The sequence below is a fragment of the Acomys minous genome, assembly GCF_964271855.1.
Source record: "Acomys minous genome assembly, chromosome: 9".
NCBI classification, from domain to species: Eukaryota; Metazoa; Chordata; class Mammalia; order Rodentia; family Muridae; genus Acomys; species Acomys minous.
The window spans coordinates 8,363,785-8,376,557 of NC_140490.1; the positions used below are offsets into that span (position 1 = coordinate 8,363,785).

At 48.8% G+C, this 12,773-nt stretch overlaps 1 pseudogene across 1 annotated transcript; it reads right to left on the minus strand.

Annotated features, from left to right (window-relative positions):
• Positions 1–456: 456 nt before the first annotated feature.
• Positions 457–1,797, minus strand: LOC311604467 (E3 ubiquitin-protein ligase MARCHF2-like; annotated as a pseudogene). Its single transcript has one exon. The product of its transcript is annotated as an E3 ubiquitin-protein ligase MARCHF2-like (transcript).
• Positions 1,798–12,773: the final 10,976 nt, after the last annotated feature.

A 12,773-nucleotide genomic window follows, 5' to 3' on the forward strand; every position in this document is an offset into this window, starting at 1 on the left:
ACAGTTCTCAGTAACTTGGCCAAAGCTATCTTGTGGCCAAAGTCAAGATTTGAACCCATGGTCTCAGACTGTCTGCATAGTGTTCTTCCTCCATCACTACAGTATGTCTCTCCTGAAGGACCCTAGCAGTTGAGCACCAAGACCTACCAGCTCAATGCACAGAGAGGACACTGACATCCAAGGGCACCTGAAGAGCACTTAAAGGTATCCAGCATTGGGGTGGCTGAGCTGCCACTGAGGCCTAGAGCCTACTGTAACATTAAGATGTCCATGATTCCCCAACCTACAATAAGTTGACTTGGGTCTAGTAGACTCAAGTTCCCAAATGTATGATACTTCACAAACTACAATCTTTAGAAACATCTTCACATCTGGAAGTTTGATTTCTTCTTCTTCTTCTTCTTCTTCTTCTTCTTCTTCTTCTTCTTCTTCTTCTTCTTCTTCTTCTTCTTCTTCTTTTCTAATAAGGACTCCTTTTATTCATCCAGGGGTAGGTTTTTGAAATGCAGTGCAACTTTATAATGCCAAGAGTGGCAGTAACACAAGCCAGCTAGGTGCAGAGTAATGCAAGAAGCTTGCTGGAACCTTTTAGTCCAATGGGTGCCCTTGACACAAGCAGCCAAAGCTGCTGGCCAAGAGATGTCAAATAGATCTCAGAATGAGATAGAAGTATCTGCTCCATCCAAAGCTCAGGTCTGTCCATCTGTCCTTGTCATATACAGCAATGTACAAATCAAAACCCTTGAAAATATGTTCATACTAGATCACAGAGCAGGCTCTGCTTGCTGTGGCTCTTGGCCTGAGAAGCATCGTGGCTGTGGATGAAGGGTCAGGCAGCTTCCATCCTTCCAAATGTTAGGGCATTGCCATCTGACTCTGGTCTCTCCACTACCTCAGGGACCTGCCAGCCAGGCCTTCCCACAGGAGTCTCCTCTGCCACCTTTTTCAAGAGTCCAGCAGCCAGCAAGGAATGGTGGGGGTCCTCGGAGCCATCTGCTTCCCGAATCTTCAGGTGGACTTTCTGATTCGTCTTCCTCCACTCTGAGTACAGCTGGCAATGGTATCGGAAAGAGACCAGTGCCCAGAGCATATAGATAGTGAAGAGGGCAATGACTCCCAGGGTCTCCAGTTGGCTGTGCAGATGGAGGTGGTCCTGGGCCCCTCGCAGGCACAGCCAGCCTGAGATGGAAGCCAGCGGTGTGATGAATGCAAAGCATGCCATGTCACAGCACAGTGTCCATTTCTCAGTGCAGGGCCCTGGGTCCTTCAGCCACTCTGTGAGAGCTCAGGGCTGCTTTTCCACTGCAAACTCAGTGTGGCACAGCTCACGGCAGCCATTTCTCCAGACAGCGCTTGTGCACAGCTCCCAGTGTGCCGGTGCAACCACAAGGGGACAGCAAGGTCTCCCCATTCGCTCCCTCATGGCAGATTCGGCAGAAGGGACAGTCGCTTGTTATGTCCAAAGCTCGGATGACAATTGAGAGCAGCCAGCCATCCCTTGAAGTCACCTGTGCTACATACTGGGGTGGCACCAGCCCTGTGACTTCCACAACCTTGGAGAAGGCAGGGTTGTCAGAGCAGTCACATAGGGAGCCAGGGAGGTGGCAGCAGTCATCTGTCGTCATGGCCACAGGGAGCCACCTGTCCTCAAGGCCTGAGGCCCATGGTCCCAGGAGCCTGATCCATAGCCAGGCCGGATGGCCATGCAGGCCCCTTGGTTCTCCCTGGCCTGGGTCCCGGCCTGGCCGGACACCTGTGTCTGGGTACCGCCCACAAAGTCAACAGCACCTTGATCTCTTCTTTGACTTACGGTATGCAGTAGGATGCTCTCTCTGAGGGTTGTGTGTGTATGGGGACGGGTCTGGGGCGATAGCTCAGATACAAACATGAGGGCCTGAGTTTGAGGGCCAGACCCCATGTCAGAAGCTAGTTAAGGTGATATATACTGGTAATCCCAGTGAGGCCTACACAGGAGCTTCCTGGGGCTCAATGTCCACCCAGTCTTGGCTGAGTCACTAACATGAGACACATTGTCTCAAAAAATATAGTAGAAAACAATTGAGGAAGACACTTGATGTCAACCTCAGACCTCCACACTCACACACAAGTACAACTCTTACTCTACGTGTGCTTGTGCATGCATACACAGACACAGGCACAGACACACACACACACACACACACACACAGGCACAGACACACACACACACACACACACACACACACACACACACACACACACATACACACACACTACACTTGAATGAGTCTGGACTGAGCTAAGGTGTTTGGTTAGGTCAAGTGTACTAAAAACATTTTCACTCATGTTAAGATATTTTCAGCTTACTGTGAGGTTAGTAAGATGGAGGCCATGGGAAGTGGAGGGGCGCCTGCTGTGCTGCATGTGCTTCAGCACTTGAGAATCTTGTCTTATTCCTTCCTCCCCCACCAAGCATCCTGCCTAAAGTGAGGAGGAGCAATCACCTAGGGTGAAGTGGGAGTGTGTCTGCACTGGGTGCCCCTGTCCCACCTCAGAGGTCCACTGGGGACATGCTTGGCTAGCAATTGCTAGAAGCTCAGGGAAAGACAAACAAAAGGTAACTGGAATGTGCCCCAGGGGGCCCATTAGCTTCCTGGAGCCTCCTGAGCATTCCCAGGAGGGATCATTGCTGGGCGTGTGTGATCAGCGGCAGGCACTGTCACAGGCAGCTGCTGGCATATTAATATTCCAGATAAATGGCTTTTGGCTCAGGCGAAAGATCCTACTTGGGAGCAGGCTTTTCTTTGAAGCTCCTGAGAGGGGCAGCTTGCAGAAAGAGGCGAAGGGAAAAAAAGGCAGCTTTGAAAAAAAAAATGATTCCACTCCAAAGCCTCTGCCCCATCCATCTCTGTTTATTTAGTGCCTCTCCCTCTCCTAATTCATGGCAGACTTGCAAGAAAGGAAAGCTAGACAGGAAGGAAGGGAAAGAGGAAGGCAGGGAGGGAAGAAGAAGGGAGGGGCGGAGGGAAGGAGGGAAGGAGGGAGGAGGGGGGGGATAAATAGAAAAGCTTCGCTGCATACATCATCACATCTTCCCCCAGAAGACTGTCAACAATTAGCCAGAAGGCTGGGGTGCTGAAGCCTCAGAGCCTTCCTGAGACATTCTGCACAGCCAAGCATCCTTGGCACCTCCCCAGCCTGCCCGTGACTTCTAGCTTCTCCATGTCTGAGCTGGTCCCTGACTGGACCACTTAGACTCTGAGATGGTCTGTCACATAAAAGGAGGCAGGGATGAAACCCTTTCTCCTGGATGGTTGGGCAGCAAATGCAGTCAGATACACAAAGTGACTGCCCAGCCTATTGGAGAGGGATTTTAGATATCATCATTACAAGGCAGAGGCTCTGGGGCTGCCAAGAAGACTTGGTGGATAAGATCACTTGCTGTGCAAGCATGAGGACCTGAGTTCAGTCTCCAGCCCCACATTAAAGAGGGAGCCAAGCATGACTACTTGCATACCTGTAACCTGGCACAAGGAGATGACAATAGGACCAATGGGATTTAGCTCCAGGTTCAATGACAGACCCATCCCAAGGGAATAAGGCAGAGAGTAATAAAACAGGGCAGACATCTTTATCTTCTATTGAACTGTATCAGAATGCACATCCCTGTGCATATACACAGGTATGCTTAATACACATACAAACACACATATACACACACACACACACAGAGAGAGAGGGGGGGGAATGACAGACAGACAGACAGACAGGCACAGACACAGACAGACAGAAAAAGAGATGGAGAAAGACAACCAGACAGAGACAGAGAGACAAAGAGACAAAGACAGATACACAAAGAGACAGACAGACAAAGACATACACACAGAGACAGAGACATACACACACAGAGCAACAGACACAGACACACACACACACACACACAGAGAGAGAGAGAGAGAGAGAGAGAGAGAGAGAGAGAGAGAGAGAGAGGCAACAGAGCTCAAGACATATGGACCCACCCAAAGCAGTGTTTGGCTGTATTTAGTGGGGCCATGTTTGTCATGGCTAGTTCTATCCAGTGGGCAGGCCAGCCTGACAGGGTATATAAGACTTAGATAGCCCCAGCCCTCCGCTCTGTGAGCATAGTCTGAAGGAGCCATTTGCAAATAGGTCTCAGGTCCCATTCCAGAGGGCAGGTGAGTACTGGGTCCAGTGTGTTCAGGTCTATGGCCTTGGTAGCTCTAGAGAGGGCCATGGTGAAGGGCTACTGAAGTTGGTCCCCCATCAGAGGAAGGGACAATGTTCGTCGATCCTTGGGTCCTGTGCTGCATCTCACTTTCCTCATCTATACCCTTTCCCAGAAATACTATGGAAGCCAAGCAACACACAGTACCCAATTCATGGAGCCTTGGGTGCTTACCATTCACCAGGCTGCTGCTGTCAGATATGGGCAGCAGCGCCACTCGTGGCCAAGCAGGAGCAGTGCAGCTGTGACAGGAACTTGGTAGGACACTGCAGCACAGCAGGCAGACCTGCTTACAGTCTGGTACAGCACAGTGTTGGAGTAGGTGACTGTCACACCTCTCTTTCCCTTGGGCTATGGTTGTATCCATTCTCAGATGGTCTTGACTGCCTCCCAAGGCCAGGAGGAGAACAGGATGGAGTCAGATGAAGAACCTGGCAGCCCTTAGGCTATGCCCAGTCATTCTCAATTTAAGGAAAGAGAAGATGATAGACTCAAGCAAGCAAGGAGGAGGGGGGAAAACTACACTGTTCAGGGCTAAGAAAAGGGGCTTCCAAAGTGAAGCCCCTGCTCTTGAACTTATAGCAAACCCAGAGTCTGCTCCTGACTTCCCCTGGGGGCAGTCTATGCCTTGGGTATCTATGCACTAGTGCTCCTTGGTTATCAAGGGATCACCATAGTGAGTCATGAAAAATCTCTCATGTCCCTGGACAGAGCTCAAGAGCCATATCCTGTCTTCTTGGGTGGACCCCCCAGCCCTGTAGCCAATGCTTAACTTGTGGGAACAATGTAAGAAATGGCAGTGGAATGGAGAGATATGAATTACAGTCAAAACCTTCTAAGCTGTCAGAGGTTCTTCAAAGACACAAAGCAAGGTCTAGAAAGATAGTGTGCACTACTCTGAAGGCCATGTGGTTTTCCTGGTGTTGCCCATGAGACCACACATACTCAACCCCCAGATCAGATAGACCTGGTGCAATGCTAAGAGTCTTTGATTCTTGCGCACCCCCAATGCCCATGCTAATCATCATTCTGAGCACCCTCGGGAGGCAGATATCAATTCCCTTTCTGTGGTGGGGAATCATTATTTCATATTGTTCCACCTCTTGGCCCTCCCATTAGAAAGATATTACACTCAAGTGAGCTAACCACTCTGTGTGCCACAGCCACCTGTTAGAGATCTTAGAGGATCCATCTTCACCCTTTACATGGCCTCCCAAGACGTTGGGTGACCACAGACCTCACATACGCAGTCTTTATTAGACTCCTGGGAAGCCACAGGCAACTCTTTACCCAGAACACTGCTGCTCTTGGTGAATGAAGGCTGCTTTGAAGGCATTTGTCCTAGTTTATTGCCGGCAACAATGACACGCAAGAGGATGACAGACAGTCAAAAGCCATGTGGCTCACAAAGTGAAGAAGCCGACTGAGTCTGAAGCTTTCTGATACTTACTGTATAGAATCCAGGGTCTGAATTACCATGGACTTGAGGTATACCCAATGTTCTTACAGGGGTGCTTGGCCCCATCACAGCTTTCCTAACCGGTGTGCAGCACCCCCGGACTGTGTGGCCTTTAGAAGAGGGGACAGTTTGCTCTTTAGAATAGGACTAGACAGCCCAGGCTCTTGGCTTTACTCCAGCCATTCTTGGGGCCGCTTCAAGCTGAAACGTCTGGGAACTTGCGAAGCTCATAAGCAAATGGCTTCACAGAAGGGCTTGTTAACATTTCCTCTGTTGGAGACTGAAGCAGACAGAGTCAGAGCCAGTGGGCCCCCCAACATCCCCCACAGTACCCCTGAGTCTTATTCCAGCCCTGGAAAACTCACACCCTTGTCTAAACACCAGCCCTGAGCAGACTCAAGTAGAGGCCATATGTGTTAGATTATATTATTGTTTAAAATATTCACTGGCCTTTTCCATGGAAGATTATTCCTCCCTACCCCATTAGGCTTGGCCATTTGATTCGATTTAACCAATGAAATGTGAGCAGAAGTGAACTGTGGTGCTTCTGAACAGAAGCTGAGAGCTATTGACTTCTATTCTGTTTTCCCTCAACCATGAGCCTCAAAATGCCTGGGAGAGATGCTGTTCTCTCAGCTCTGGGCTGGAATGCAGATGGAACAGAACAGAGCTGAGACTTATGAGAAAAGATATGGAACTCGAGCAGGGAGGAAGGCCTTGTTGTTGTAGGCCCCTGGGACTCATTTGTTACTGCATTGTACAATTCAGGCTACGCTGACTGATACATCTAACATGGCAGGAAGGTTGGGTGCTGCTAAGGCAGATGGTTCTTACAGATCAAAACTCTCATGACATATGGGGAGAGGAAACAAATGCAGGTAAACCTAGTGGGTCAGGAGCTTGGTTCTCTAAATTTCCTTCTGCTGCCTTCACTGCCTTTCAACTGGGAAGGGAAAGTTAGTGTCTCCCCACACTTCCCTCAGCCATGAAGGGCCTCTGGTAGGGATGGTAGAAGGCCCAGTTTTCCCCTCAAATATTGATTTTTATCCTTAGGAGGAAATAGTTTGTGCTCTTTAAATAAGAAAGGAAAAACAGCCCCAGAATTGATTCCTGGGTAATTTAATCACCTTTTGTTCAGACAATGCAGAGCTGGCACTATCATTACCTACATATTGACTCATGGGCTGAAGCTCCAGGAAGCCAAAGACAAAGGGAGATGCAGAGGTTGTGGGACCCTCTCCTCCACAGCCCCCACTTTGCAGGGAGGTACATTAAGTGTCCAGGCCATGTCACCTTTCAAAGTATCCCAGATAGTGTGGGGGGCATGGGACCCAGGCCTTAGAATATGGGTATATAAACACACATAACAGGCAGATCTCTGAAGCATGGGGCGGGGGGGCAGGGATGACTTATGTTTTTGACGGAAGGTTCAAGTCTCTTATGTTAACAGTTTCCTTCAGGAAACAAGGAGAGAAGTGTGTCCTGCCACCACCACTGCCCACGTGCTGTGACGTCCAAGCCAAGTCATTGCCATATCATGGATACTTAATTTTATTTTTTTAAGCTAAGTTATTTTTTAATTGAGTATATGCACATGCCTGTGGGTGTGTACCACTTTGCATGCCCATGTAGAGGCCAGAGGTAGACTCAGTCACTCCGTATATTATTTTTAGGGACAAAGACCCTAAACCAGGAGCTTGCTGGTTCAGTTCGAATGGTAACTAGGTGAGCCTAAAGATCCTCCATCTCTGTCACCCAGGGTTCCAAGCATGCATCACCAGGCCCAGCTGGTTTTGTGGGGGCCTGAATCTACACTTAAGTCCTGATGTTTTCACAGCAGATACTTTATCCACTGAGCCATCCCCATCCCTGGTCCTTCAATTTTATTATGAACAATTGGAAACTACTTTTTATAACTCACTCTTCATGCGTCAGTAGTCATTTCTGAAATACCTAGTGTCTTGCAGATTAATACAACTAACAGAAGGAAAGTTAGGTGTGAGAGATCAGAAAGATGAACACAGGCCCCTTTCCAGCTCTGGATATGAGCCCTTTTCCAATGGGAGGGGGACGCGGGGCAGTGTAGCTAGGAAATCCATGTGATTTTTGTTGTCCCGTGACACAACAGCAAGTGTGAAAGGGGAGACTTAGGAAGCCCTTGTCACTGAACCCTGCCTCTCCTCTCTGAGCATAGTGATCCTGAGCCTGCTGTGTGAGTGAGCCCAAGCTAGCCTGTTGGAAGATGCCATTCACAGGGCCCAGTTACTCCCATGACTCAGACTGAAACTTTGCTAAGCACGAGGGTGTATGGATCATATTTAGACCGTTTAGCTGTCAGCTCACACATCAAGCAACCACGGAGGTATGAGAGCATCCAGGGAAAACACGCAGCAGAGCCCTGTAAGTCTGAGCTAGACAAAAACGATTGCTATTGAAAACTATTAATTTGGAGAGTGATTTGTTACACAGAAAAGGCTAACTGATACACAAGGACGGACGTTTACTGTACACCCTCACGATAGAGCTGTTTATTTAACCCTTACCACAAGCCCACTTGGGCGGGAACATGCTCTTACCACCAAGGCTGGTGAGATGGAGAAAGGCCAGCTCATTGTCCCGATCTAATGGAGTAAGGTAGAGGGACTGGAGCTACCAATGAGAAAGGGTCCAGGACAGGGCTGGTGAAGAGAATCCATCTGGAATCTACCTTTCAGGGCTAGAAGTCCCTGCTGCACAGGTTGCAGTGCAACCTACTTCTGTGCTTTTGTCCTGCGTCCTGCCCCCATGCAGGCACAGCAGGCTGTATGTGGAAAGAGCCTGTGTGCTGACTCCAGGGAGCCCTGGAGATGGGGTCATGATGGAAGGTATGAGGAGAAGGGGTCAAGGCAGTGCTGTGAGGCTGAAATGGCTCATAAGGCCAGCTTATGGGAGCCTGATTCCAAATGATCAATTCCAATCTCATTATGACCACAGCTGCCATTAACTCAGGAGCTAATTGCTATTAGCGTACAGAAACTCAAGAGGGTTTAGCTGCAAAAATTCCATGACACGGGCCCATCTCACTGTTCAAATGGCCACATCCCTATTATTAATTCCCTTTGACTATTAGCTTATGACTGCTAAGTTACGATAAGTTTGTATAAAGTCCTTGAACCGGATGTGTGTCCTCTGTGCACATTTCATTATGGGGAGCTGAGTGCACTCAGAGGCTCCATATTGCAATTTTCATTTTTCCTTAAGGTCTAGGCTTATTAAAAAGCATCAGGAAGGTTCTCGATTTGGAAGATGGTTCTGTAAGCAAAAGCCTTAACAAAAGCCAGACTCTGCTCAGCATTTTGATGCAATTAAGGTCTTGGCAAGCACAGAGTGGCTCTGAGCAGCAGCAACGCTTAGCACCACAGAGGCCCTGGGAAACATTAGACTGCCCTCATAATACAGTTGGGGAAACTGAGGACTGGCTAAGTGGTGGGACTCGAGTAAGACAAAATGGCTTATTAGCCTTAGACTAACAGTTTCTGGTTTTGATTAATTAAAAGTCTACTGCAAATGTCAGGCAGGCAGTAAGACCAACAGGAGACGAAGCATCACTCCACCCTCCCTTTAAAAACAAAACACCTACATGCTGAGAAACAGGCCAAGCGGCTATCATTCATTCCTCCTCCTCGAAGAGAGCCAGCTGGATGGAGCACTACATGACAGTGTGTAAAATTAGACATATTTAACGGGTGACGACAAGGTTTTCTCTGTCTACGTTCAGGAACCTACCGTAATGAGATCCAGTTGGTTTCTTAAGAAAATAGGAGTGCGTGCAATTACTGAGTTCACCGTTTGTTTCTGTTTAAACTTTGTAGCTTCTTCCCAAGATGCCTTGGGGCACGTCTGGAAAAAATGTCAGCACTTAGCTGCGAAGCAGTCCAGTCCTTGAGATGTTCTCCGAATTCAGAGTTCTTTTGTGGCCAGGTCCTTCCTGGGGCACCTGAGGGGGGAAGGCTAGGGTGCCCGGGCCTGAGAACAGCATCCTTTGCCTGGCTTCCTGAGACCGAACTAGCCGGTTCCTGCTATAGTGGAGCCTCGCTTTTCTCATCTGTGAGTGGGAAGAAGAGGCCTTTCCTTGTCTGCATGTCCATTCTAAATCTCTTTTATTGGCTTTTTGCTCTTAAAGCAATGAGCTAGAGCTAAGGAAATTAGCAATTGAGTGCCGAGAGCTCTCTCTGGGGTCAAGGTTTCTGAAGGGATCCTAATTAAAGCCAAGTGAGTGCAGGCCTCAGCTCAGTTGCTTGTTGACCTTGGGAGGCAGGGATTTGCTAGAAGAGAGAGAGAGAGAAAGGAGACAGGAGAGAGGCTCAGAGAGGCCAGAGGAAGAGTCTGAAAAGGGAAAAGGAGCTGCCAAGGAGAAAAAGGAGAGGAAGGAAGGCGCCAGAGGCAGCTGGGGGGAGGGAGACTGCGCGGGCAGGGGTGGGGGTGGGGTGGGGGGAGGGGGGCGGTAAAGCATAGAAAGAAGACAGAGACTGGGGAAGAGGGAGGGCCCTGGAGCAGAGAATCAAGTTGGTTAAAAGGAAGAGAGTGGAGCAAGAGTGTGCCTCTGTCACTAGAACATACAGAGTAGAAATGGCCATCCCGCACAGCATGGGTATGAGGAGGAGATCTGAGAGGGTACAGCACAAAATGCAAAGCGGGGAGCATATTTTCTTCGATGCCGACACCCTGGTGTGTTTTTGGTATGGCCTGATTGTGTATAAATGTGTACATGGAAGCACACATGTGCTTCAAACAGGGAATCTTTGCCAGAGAGTATGGACCAGTCACAGAATTTGCTGGCTATGGTCAACAACGCCCCAAATCTGTGACCATTTGGACTCTATGCTTCTCTCTGCTGTGAGCTGTTAACAGCTGCAAATCCTTTCTTTTTCCACCTTGGAGTTGTGTGTTTTCCTAGAAATACAGCCATTGGGCCTTCAAGGCAGGCAGGTGAGGAAAAGCTAGGAGATTGTCTCTGGTTTGTGGTCCTTCCTTCTGGCCGGGGAGGACAGGACTTGGATGGTGAGGCAGGGAGAGTCAGCTTTCTAGCTCGGCCCCTTTCTGTTCTGTACCATTGAATCAGGCGATCTGGCTCCAAATGCAACCCAAAGAGGAAACATGGAGATGCCACAGGGCTCTGCAATTTTTCTTCCTAAATGCCAGGGATCTCAGAGGCCTGGAAACAGAGCAAAGCAAAACAGAGCCCATTTTAGGTCGCGGAGGCCCCTTTGCCCTCTCAGCCTGTTCCTATTGTCTTGGCTCTAGGAAGGTCCACAGGCCAGACCCTGAGCTCCAAATTAGGAAGAGGACATTTTAATCTGTTTCTAAGGAAAAGGAAAAAAAGGTGAGATGAAAACTTTGTTGGTCAAGTCCACTGGGGCTAGCGGTGTTAACATTCTGCTCTTGCTTCACTGAGCCTTCCAGCGGGGTGTAAGCTGGAACTTCAGCTTGGAGCATTTGCTGATTTTGTGGCCCTGCGGTCAGCCAACCTGCCTGTGGTGGTGTCGCTGATGTCTCTGAAGGAAGGGCTAGAAGAAGAGATGTGTACTCAGACTCCAGCAATCCATCAGTTGGCCCCAAGTCCTTCAGCCTCTTGTCTTCTTCATAGTCATCTTCCTGCCCGGCTCCATTCTTCTGCCAGAGAGCTCCCATAGAACGTGAAGACAGCTAGCATATCCTGGGGGGCCAGGCAGTTTTTTGCTAACTTGACACAAACTAGAATCACCTGGAAAGAGAACCTCACCTGAGGAGCTGTCTCTATCAGATGGGTGTATGGACATATCTGGGAGGTGTTTTCTTGATTAATCATTGGAGTAGGAGGATGCTGTGGAAACTAGGTAGTGCTACCCTTGGTCAGGTGGTCCTAGGTTGCAGAAGAGACAAAGCAGAGCAAGCCAGTACAAAGTGTTCTACGCTCTCTGCTTCAGTTCCTTGCCTTCCGGTTCCTGTTTGAGCTCTTGTTCTGGCTTCCTTGGTGGTGGACTCTAACCTATAAGACATAATGAATGCTTTCCCCTATGAGTTGCTTTAGGCCAGGATGTTTAATCACAGCAACAGAAACCAGAGGACATGTGGTAATTAACCATCAGTGGTCTCCAGAGCCTAGGGCAAATTCAGTCCTACTGTGTGCCAGCAGCTGTTTCATGTGCTGACTCTGGAGCTTGAATAAGTCTGACCACCCTAGAACTATTGTCCTAGGGAAATGAATGATCACGTGACCATTGGAGGAATGCCTCAGACTGAGAAAGGTGATAGGAGAAGCCAGACGCAGGGAGGGAAACCCAAGTTTCAAGCTGGATCACAACTGCTAAGCAAGCATCTCTGAAGAAGAGGGAGGGAGAGGTCCTACACCCACCCTGCCCTCATGAACTTCAGGCCATGTCTTGCTGAGGATTGAGCAAGTCAAGCATCCCTACGCAAGCTTCCTCCAGGAAGCTAGTGATGACATTAAAAGAAAAGGACCACTCTTCACCCGACACATGGGTTGTGCTTCCTCTCTCCTTCAACCCTCGGAAGGAGTTTCTACTACGGGATTCCACATCCACTCCCCACCATTGCTCTGTCCTTGCTTTGTCTGCTTCCACTGCATTTGTATCAGGGTTCAACAACTGTAGTGAGCATTTGCCTTACCTCATAGGGTCACTGACCCTGGGCCCTTTGGCATTGCCTACTCTTGAAACTAGTCCTGCGTCTTTCTTGACCATTTCCTTACTGGGTTCCCCTCCATGACCTTCCTTTAGTATCTTCCCTTATTTCTTTCAAAACATATTTAAGTTTTTAAAATATTTATTCATTTATTTTATGTATATGGACGTTTTGGCTGCATGCATGTGTGATGAGTGTACTTAGTGTGCATGCCTGTTATCTATGCTGGAACTAGGGCTATGGATGATTGTGAGCCACCAGGTGGGTACTGGGAATAGAACCCTGGTCCTCTGCATGAGAAACAGTGATCTTAACCACTGAGGCATCTCTCGAGCTCCTTAGTACCTTTGTTATCTAGGTTTTCCCTTTGCTTCTTCCTTGTCCCTTCCAATACATCAACCTCAAGCTGCCGATCCCACTCCTTTC